Source organism: Mus pahari, chromosome 8 (assembly GCF_900095145.1).
Source record: "Mus pahari chromosome 8, PAHARI_EIJ_v1.1, whole genome shotgun sequence".
NCBI lineage: Eukaryota > Metazoa > Chordata > Mammalia > Rodentia > Muridae > Mus > Mus pahari.
The window spans coordinates 53,518,464-53,529,249 of NC_034597.1; the positions used below are offsets into that span (position 1 = coordinate 53,518,464).

The window sequence follows — 10,786 nt, forward strand, 5'->3', positions numbered from 1 at the left end:
TGACAAGAATGGGGGAATGTGATGAGGGATCAGAAGGAGGCTCCATGGAGGAAACAGGAAGCTGAAGAAAGTGTGAGCATCCTGGACACTGAGCAAGGCCAAAACCTCAGGAGACGGGGCTGACGGGGAAGTGCCACGGCTCAGCAGGGCCATAGTCACTGATGGACTTGACAATCGCAGTTTTGGTGGGCCTTAGTGAATGAGGGAACCATCCATCTGCAGAGGTCACAGGGACAACGTAAGACGAGACCCTGGTGAGCTTCCTGGTGATGAGCATAGCGTGGCCTCTGGGTAACTGGCTATAAAGGCCCTGGGGCTGCGGCTCTGTGGCACAGCCCTTGCATACCGTGCACAAAGCTGGGGCTTTGAGCCCCAAAACATAAAATATTGAACATAAAACTTATTTAAGCAGTCATTTTAGTCACTTAACACTACAAACATGTAGAGAATTATGAAATGTTGACTCCCATGGAAAACCTCCAGAGGCCCCAGCCCAGGGACTTGGCAGTGATTTCTTGCTCGATCTCTGTGGTTGCCCCATGAGACAGGATTACTATTTCCACTTGATTGAGTTATTCAGCTGCTATTTATTGAATGTTATGAGCAAAGTGACATTCTATTTACAGAGGTATGGTGGCAAAGAGAAGTACGTCTGCTACAAAATAACATACACTCTGGGAGTAACGATCAAACACGGATCAGCAACAAGAGAAGTTACATCATTTCTCCAAATTCACAAAACTAGAAAGCAGAGGGACTAGAACTCAGACAAATCACTGCCCTTCGTGGACTTACCACTTAGAAGTCTGTCTTCAAACAGTTGGACACCACTTTAAGCTTTCAATAGAAAAAAGTACACTTGTCTCAAACAGCCTCAATTTCATATGCAAACATCTGCCAAAGACTAAAGCAGAGAACTCAGATATTAAGTATTCTGTCCAGAAAACCCACTGGCTACATTTGAACGCCAGAGGAAGCAAGCACACATATGTATATACACATACATGTGCACACACACATATGTACACAAACTACACACATAAACATATGCACACCACATATAGCACACACATGCACATACACATGCACACACATGTGCACACACACACACACACACACATATATATATATATATATATATATATATATATATGCACATACACAGACACCACATACATACACACACACACCTACATGTACCTACACCACACACATTTGTGCACACACACATACTTTTATATATTATATACCTTTCTGGGGAGGGTTGAGAGAAACCTGAACATTGTGTGCCTATGAGTCTAACAGGAGGGATTAGATCTCTAGGCAACAACACCCAGCTCACTTTGACAACAGCCTCTGTGGGTATCTATCCAGGAGCATCCATCATAAGCCCCTGTGATGGTTTGAATTTGAAAAGTGCTTCATAGCCTCATGTTTTCACCTCTCTTCCCTCACTTGCATCTTTACAAGAAAAGGGGCTGACCGAAGTCTTGAATTCACTCTTGCATCTCTCCAGCTCTGCTACTGTCAGCCACCACGTGAGGAATCCCCACAGCACAGTCCTATGCCCTAAGAACCAGCAATGCCTCTGCACCAAGAGCCAACGCAAACCTCCCTGCCAACAGTTGCTTCTGTCAGGTATTTTGGTTTTAAAAAAAAAAAAAAAAAGAAGCAAAACTAAGTAACATGGCTCATGAGAAGGGAGTCTCCAAATTCTTCTCCAAGCCAAATGGACCGTGAAGACCCAGGACTACTTCCCAGATGATACAGGGACCATCTGACTACACAGGAGGGAGGACAGGAAGCCTGTGCATCTCCTAGTAAGGCAAAATGGCAGGGAAGTGACAAATGACACTTAAATTCTGTTTTCATGGTTGGAAAGTCACCTTGTGTCCTCTACTTATTTTCAGTCATCTGTGCGGATATCCCATCTAAGCCCCTGAACCTTGGATAGCCAGGAATTACTGACTCTGTCCAGGTGTGCTGGAAAAAACCACTTTTAGCCTGAAGGCCGGGTTTGAGCTGCACTGCATCTCCCAAGCTTTTACTTCTAGTCTCTGTTAGCCCCACTGAGCCCAGGGAGAGACTCTGCAGTAGCCACTGCCCAGCACACACGCCCATACGGACGCCAAATTCCCACGAGCAAGCCTGGCTCCAAGCCTTCCACTAGCTACTCAAGGCAGCCTGACGGAGCATTCCTTCTTCCCCGTTCTTGAAAGCATCCATCCCTGTTTGCCATCTCTGTTTCATAGATCACAAAATATGCCCAAGGGAAGCTCAAATTGCAGGTGGTAAAGGCAAGATTCAGTTTCAATGGTCGGGCGGTCTCCAGTGCAAAGGAGCAATCTCCTGCTGGCTGACTGCCCTCCCCTCCCCAGCACACACCCTCCCTTCTCACTCAGTGTTAGCTGCATGAATGGGTTCCCCAAACCAAAGCTGGTTTCTTGACCTTCCTCACAGCACCGTGACTACGTGCTGATGAACAGCAAGTAGCGACATGCTGACACACTACAAGCTTCTTGAGGCTTGCTTTATTACACAAATATGGTTCCCCCTCTCCTTACCACTGGAGTAGAAGGCAAAATAATGGTGAGCCTTTCTGGAGTTCATGGATAAGACAGTTTCCAACAGAGAGGGTGCATAGACCACAGTGTGACTACTGCCATCCCACCCACCCAAGAACAGAGAGGAACAATGCCTTTCTTGCCCCCGCCTCTTTTCCTTCTTCCCTCTCTCCCTCACCTTGTCTTTCCCCCACCCCTTTTGTACTTCACTCTTTCATGGAGACAGAGTCTCAGTTTAATGCAACCTGGCCTCACCATCCCGACAATCCTCCAGCCTCACCCTCTGCTGAGTGCTGGGATTACAAGTGTGCCCACTCCGAGCCGAGCCAGGATCCTACCCTGGTTGTCATTGTTTGGATCTCTGACACTGTGGTTAAACCTAACAAAAATACCTTTCTTTGTTTTAAGTTACATTTTTTTTTCTTTACCTCCCCTTCTGAGAAACAGGTGTTGCTTCCTCAAAGGGACTTGGGTGAATATAAGATTAGCGAGGCCTTTGTTAATTCCCAAACACTTTCCAAAGCTACTCATTGGGCATGCAAAATAATGCACGAAGTTCAAAGATTCTGAAAAATAAGAAACCTTAGCAGCATCCAAGGGCCTATGATAGCAATCGTGGCTGTCTCTGAGGCACATCAAAGAGGTGCCATGAGCGAATGGAACACATGCAGTGTCCTGGGTAAAAAGTACCTCGTTTAGGATAGAGAGGGGAAGACAGTGAAATTAGAGAGCATCAAAGCCAGGTATGAGCTCAGCTGCTGCACAGTACAAGGAGCCCTTAGCCTTCCTAATGCTGGCATCTGTCAGTGTAGAGGGGTAAAGCCACGGCGCGGGTGATGGAGGTGTTTACTGCCAGCTCCACTGGACTTAGAATCACACAGGAGACTGGGGCACGTCTCTGGGTATGTCTGTGAAGGCCTTCCAGAGAGGGCTGCCTGGGTGCTGGGATCCGTTCCTTTACTGTGGGCAGCACTGTCCCCTTGGACAGAACACAAAGGGGAAAGGCCAAGATAACAGCGCAGCAACTGTGAAAGAACCGGTCACCTGCGAGTCAAATGACCCATAGGTGAACATTGAAAAGTCAAAATCAATGGCTGTCAGAGAAGTGGAGAGTTATCTAGAGAGAACTAGAAGAGATACTGAAGGTTTGGGAGTCCATTTGAGTACCTTACTTACAGGTAGGAAGGAGTCTAGTGGGCTTGTGTGCTGGATTCAGCCGGTTCTCGAGTTTACTTTCTAGGAAGGTGGCTGCCCTGCCCCTCTATGTCCATGCAATAGAAAAACTATACATAACTTGAAGACTAGAGGAAGAAAGGGAAAGACAGCAAGAATAGGGTTCTTTTTGATTTATATATAATTCTGGGAGCAGGGACACCCATAGACGTGACAAATGGCGCAGAATACGCCAGGAGCCACAAGTCCTGATCTAGTTTCTGGGATCTATCCAATTTTGATTATTTTCACACTTCTTCCACATCAACTCGAGGTCTCAACAAGACAGTTTCTAGTGCTGTAATTTGAATGCAGCCTTCAAGTTCCTACGAATGATGATTTGACCCAATAAATTCCTTTCTCAATAAAATTTTTCCTCCAGGTTGACATGTTAGTGATACTTGGGCATGAGGCTCTTGGGAAGTAATTACAATCAGGTAAGGTCATAAGAGTAGGGTCCTTAAGATGGTGACAATGACTTAGGGAGAAGAGATTCCCTAATTTTCTCTGACTTGACAGTTTGTGACGCAGTAAGAAGAGCCCCTCCCCCCAATCTCTTGGACTCTCTAGACTTCAGACCTGGCAGCTAAAGAAACTCACACCAGGGTATCATGGCATACCTGGCCTCTGATATTTCATTATAACAGAAAGCAGACCTGGACACAAATGCTACATGTTTACTTAACTTTTTTTTCTTATTTAGTTTTTATTCATAATCATAAACTTAACTCTGCAATCCAGGTAGACTTGGAGGGGAATGAGGAAAATATAGAAACCAAACAATTTTAATGAGGAAAGAGATTATAGGGTATTATGAGCAGAATTGGGGGTGGGCTTTCCTGAGCTACAGAAGGAATAGTCTGCTGGGTAAAATGCCTGCAAGTCAAAAGAATTAGAGCTTTCTGCAGTTGGAAATGGTGATCTTCTTGCTGGCCTTGCCATTCCTGGACCCAAAACACTCCGTGGCTTCCACAGTGTTCATGGCTTCTGTCACCTTCCCAGAGACCACGTGCTTCCTGTCCAGCTTCTCAGTCTTGGCAGTGCATATAAAAACAAGAAACAAAAACAAACAAACAAAAAAAACCCTGGGAACTGTTTGTGTCTGGTCCAGCATTTGCCATGGACAAGATACCAGGACCTGTATGCTGCAGGATAAAGTTCCCATCCTCAAATTTCTCTCTGTAGATGGACTTGCCACCAGTGCATTGTGGCGTGTGAAATTGCCACCCTGGCACATAAATCCTAGAATAATTCTGTGAAAAGAGGAACCCTTGTATCCCAGATCCACTCTCTCCAGTACTTAGACCACAACAGGTTTCCGTTTTGGAATTTTGTCTGCAAACAGCTGGAAGGAGAGGAGGGCTTGCCCTGGGTCATGATACGGAAGAGCATGGCTACAGTAAATGGTGACAGAAGAGTGTCTGCAAAGCCATGTTTACTTATTTATAATGAGTGTTCATATACTCTAATTAGTATAAGCCTAGATAGAAGACAAACACAGAAGCAAACTTAGAAAAACAATGAAATGACTTTTGGCTACTTTATTTTTTAAATTAATTTTTTTATATAATATATTTTGAGCATTTTTCTTTCCCCTCCCTTACTCCTTCCAGATTAGCAAAAAACAAAAATTAAAACAAAAAAAGCAAAACCCAATAAATACAAATACAATAAAACAAAAAATACCAAACCAAACCAAAACAGAACAAAATAAAAAGTACAGAAATAAAAAAACCATGGAGTCTGTTTTGTGTTGGACAACTACTCCTTGGCCTGGGTCCTGGACCTGGAGCATGGTTCATAAACCCGGGGATACTCTATTGGAGAAAACTGATTATCCCTTTTCCAGTGGTATCAATTGCAAATCACTTCTTGATCAGTGGTGGGACTTTGTGTCTACTCTCTCCCGTCTGGCTTTGAACCGGTTCAGGTCTTGTGTACACTGCCACAGTCTCTATGAGTTCACATGTGCATCAGTCTTGCTGAACCCTGTGTGTGGAAGACACTGCTTCCCTGTACCCAACCACCACCTCTGGTTCTTCTTCTGCGTAGATCCTTGAGCCTTGAGAAAGGGGGGCCTGATAAAGACATCCTATTTAGGGTTGAGTGCTCCGATGTCTCCCATTCTCTGCACATTGTACGGTTGTGGGTCTCTGTGTTAACTCCCATCTACTGCAAGAAGAAACTTCTGTGATAAGGGCTGAGGGATCAGGTTATGGAGGGTAATCCATAGCCTGTATATTTGGTGGGAGATGTCTATAGACCCCTTTGTTCAATGACTCAACAAAATGTAACCTGTTACTGAGAGAGGTGGCTCTACTTGGTAACATAAGATGTCTAGTTGAAACAGTCTCCCCCAGTATATAGTGACTCCATTTAATTCCTTTTATATTCTTAGGAAGCTCCTGCAGTAGTAGGTTTGCATGTGGCTTTTAAAAAGGGTTTTAGTATTTGTTGTCCCTACCCACATTTCTTTTTTATATTGCTCTACCATCTCCCTTCCCACTTGATCCTCCAATTCTAATTCCCACTTTCATCTCTTTATAACCCTGCATTCTATTTACCCTTTCTTGGAAGATCCCCTGACCCCTGATAGTTCCTAATTAGTCACCCAACCTCTGTGGTAGGTTACTCTCATTGAAACACGCACACATCTGATCCTTAAAGCTAGCATTAATCTTTAGGGATCTAGGTAATATCACACAGAATGATTGTTTCTAGGTCCATCCACTTACAAGCAAATTTTATTTTTCTTCACAGATGAGTATTTATTCTGTAAATCTACCACGTTGTTATTATCCATTCCAAAGCTGATGGGCATCTAGGCTGTTTCCAATTTCTGTCTGTTCTGAACAGAGCAGACATGGACATGAATGAGCAAGCATCTCTGTGGTAGGATGTAGAGTCCTGTGAGTATATGTCCATGAGTTAGATCTGGAGTTAGATCTATCCCAGCTTTCCTGAGGGGCCGCATCACCTATTTCTGTAGTAGGATGGAGAGTCCTGTGAGTATATGTCCATGAGTTAGATCTGGAGTTAGATCTATCCCAGACTTCCTGAGGGGCCGCATCCCCAATTTCCATAGCTGGTGTACATGTTTGCATTCCCACTAGCAGTGAATACATTTTTCTCTTTCCAAAACCCTTGCCAGCACTCCCTACCATTGGGTTTTGTGACCTTGGCCATTCTGACTGGTGTCGGATGAAATTCCAGAGTGGTTGTTATTTGCATATCTGTCATAGCTAAGTTTGTTGTGCATGACTTTAAGTGTTTCTCAGCCATTTGCATTTCATCCTTTGAGCGCTCTCTGTTTAGTTCTATATTCCATTTTAAACTGTTGTTTCCCCTCTTGGTGTTCAGTTGTTTTTTAGTTCCTTTTATATTCTACAGTCTAATCCTCTATCAGATGTGTAGTCTGATAAAAAATAATCCCATCCTGCATTCTCCCGCTTTGGTCAAATGAAGATGATCTCTAGTAAAAATCCAGCTGTGACTTAATGACCAAAGAAACACGTTTGGAAGGAAAATTGACTGACAGTCTTATAAGCCAGTAAACTTTCCGTACTCACACCTGCCACAAAGTATGCATACCATTGTCCAGACTTCAACTACCAACCTGAACAGAGGGACACACACACACACACACACACAGAGAGAGAGAGAGAGAGAGAGAGAGAGAGAGAGAGAGAGAGAGTTCAATGAACTTAGGGAGAACAAATGCCTGAGTGATACCCAAGCAAACACAGACATAAGGCTGATACAAATAATAAAACAGTTGTCTTCCTTATTGATATCAAAGACTTGAGGACAGAATTCAATTAGGAGATAGAAATACTGAAGAGGATTCAAGCTGAATAAAAATGGGGTTAAAAAACCCAATAGCCCAACTGGACAACTCAAAAAGAAAGTCTTTCAAGATTAATGAGGCAAGCAGAAGATAGAGTATCAGGGGTTGAAGATACAGTAGAGAATCAGGACAAAATAAGCAAGAAATGTGAAAAAATTAAAACACAGAAAAGAAGACACAGGAATTGTGAGACACTATGAAAACCCAGATCTCAGAATTATAGGCATAGAAGAGAAAGAAGAATCCCAAGCATAGACTAGATCACCAACAATATCATAGAAGAAAAATTCCCCAGACTCAGGAAAGATACATCTGCACAAATACAAGAAGCACACAGAACACCAAATAAACAAGACCAGAAAAGAAAATTCCCATAACATATCATAGTTAAAACACTAAGTTGAACAAAGAAAGTTTATTGAAAACTGTACAAGGAAAAGAATAACATATAAAGGAAAACCCATCAGAATAAAAGCCGATTTCTCAGTGGAAATTCTGAAAGCCAGGAGAACCTAGAGCAATGGTTCTAAGTACTAAAAGACTGGCAGCTGAGATAGACTAATATACCTAGCCGTGATTGAATGAGAAAGTAAAACTTTCTATGGCATAAACAACCCAAAAATTCTTACAACCAACAAATCAAATCTAAAGAAAATAAACAAATGCAGGAATAAATATTTTGGGCTGAAGAGAGGAATGGGAATAAACAGAAAGACTGTGGCATGCTAACCCTGCATGTGCAGTAGTGGTATGTTTACCTTGGTGGTAACCAACACATCTCTAATTGTATTTAAGACCTGATCAACAGAAGAGAAACCAAGTGTGGTACTGCAAACCTGACTAAGTAAATAATGCTACTAAGGTTGTGATTATTGGAGGAGAATCTACAGCCATTAATGTATTAAACCAGCACAATTCCTAATAACAATCTAAACATTTGTCCTTATACCGACAGTTAAGTGTAGTCTTCATGCCCCATCAAGGAAACTGTTCTTTGCAATAAACAGAGACCACTATAGAAAGTGACAGTTAATCAAAATGCAGAGCTGTGGAGTACAATCCCAATGGCTACCTACACCTACGGTTCAGGTAACATTGCAGAAGAGGGGGTAGAAAGACTGTAAAAAGGCAGAGGATTGGGTATTTTGCTATAAAATTGTGTCTCCTAGTAATATCAGAAGGTAAACCTGTAGAGTCTCACCGACATGACTGCCCACACATGAGCTGAACAAGGACAACAGACAACAAAAGGACAATGAAGGTCCCCAAAGATGGGGGAGAGGCCCACAAGCACTAAGGACTTCTGAGATCAATAAAATAGTCTTTCCCAGGGAAAAGCACTTCAGCTGGCTCATCCAATACCAAATGAGCAGTCCCTGAAAACATGCATACAAGTAACATTGTGCAGACTGAGCAGGTTCTATTTAGCAGTGCATATATACATGATAAAACTAAATTTGAGCAGTATCTATTTAGAAATACAGCCCTAACAGAAAGTGTTAGAAGAAAAATTTCAACCTGGAAAGGTTAACCATACCCAAGAAAACACAAGGAATAAATAATCCCAAACTGAGAAACCAAAAGAGGAAAACACACACACACACACACACCAGCAGCAGCAGCAGCAGCAGCAGCAACAACAACAACAACAAAACAACAAAGTAACAGGAATCAACAATCACTGCTTATTGAAATCTCTCACCATCAATGGTCTAAATAAAAAGACACAGGCTAACAGAACAGAAATGAAAGTAAGATCTATCCTTCTGATGCATTCAAGAAACACAGATTAACATGAAGGATAGATACCATCTGTCTTAGTCAAGGTTTCTATTCCTGCACAAACATTATAACCAAGAAGCAAATTGGGGAGGAAAGGATTTATTCAGCTTACACTTCCACATTGCTGTGTATCACAAAAGGAAGTCAGGACTTGAACTCAAGCAGGTCAGGAAGCAAGAGCTGATGCAGAGGCCATGGCGGGATGTTACTTACTGACTTGCTTCCCCTGGCTTGCTCAGCTTGCATTCTTATAGAACCCCAGACTACCAGCCTAGGGATGGCACCACCCACAATGGGCTAGGCCCTCCCTGCTTGATCGCTAATTGAGAAAATGCCTTACAGCTGGATCTCATGGAGGCATTTCCTCAAGGGAGGCTCCTTTCTCTGAGATAACTCCAGCTTTTGTAAGTTGACACACAAAACCAGCCAGTACACCAGCTAAATGCAAAAGGATGAAAAGTGTATTACAAGAAAATGGACCTAAGAAGCAAGCTGGTGTAGTCACTTTAATAGTTGACAAAATAGACTCCAATTCAAAACTAATCAGTATATATAGTGATATAGAAAGATATACTCATCAAAGCAAAAGTCCACCAAGGTGATATTGCAATTCTTAGTATCTATGGACCAAACACAAGGGCACTTGAGTTCATGAAAGAAACATTCCTTCAGCTTAAATCATATAGTGAACCTCGCACACTGATGATGAGTGACTTTGATACCCCAATTCTCAACCAGTAAACAGGTCATCCAGACAAAAACTGCATTCCAGAGAAATGTTGGAGCTAATTGACCTCATAAACCAAATGTACCTAAGAGATATCTACAGAACATTCCACCCAAACACAAAAGAGTATACCTTCTTCTCAGCACCTCTTGGAACTTTCTCCAAAATTGACAACATACTTGAACATAAAGCAAGTCTCAATAGCTACAGGTGAATTGAAATAGCACCCTGCATTCTATCTATCTAACCACCATGATTAAAGCTGGATATCAACAACAATAGAAAGCTTACAAACTCTTGGAAACTAAACAACTCAGTGCTGAAGGAAAGATGAGTCAAGACAGAAATTAAGAAATTAGAGGCTGGAGGGATGGCACAGTGGTTAAGAGCACCGGCTGCTTTTCCAGAAGTCCTAAGTTCAATTCCCAACCACCACATTGTGGTTTACAACCGTCTGTAAGGAGTTCTGTTGCATATTTCATCGACCTGCTTTCTTTTGAATATGTGAGCAGTGTTGTTTGTTATATGCTAAACAAATAGTTGAAGGTAATTAGCGAGTAACTGCATATAGTAATTCTGTCAGTGTCCTTCAGGCACACACACACACACACACACACACACACACACATATATATATATATATATATATATATA

The 10,786-nt window shown here is 42.4% G+C and overlaps 1 non-coding gene across 1 annotated transcript; it reads left to right on the forward strand.

Moving 5' to 3' along the window:
- The first annotated feature begins 10,601 nt into the window (after positions 1 to 10,601).
- On the forward strand, positions 10,602 to 10,731 carry LOC115064585. Its single transcript, XR_003844423.1, has one exon. It is a non-coding gene; the product is annotated as a small nucleolar RNA SNORA19 (small nucleolar RNA).
- Positions 10,732 to 10,786: the final 55 nt, after the last annotated feature.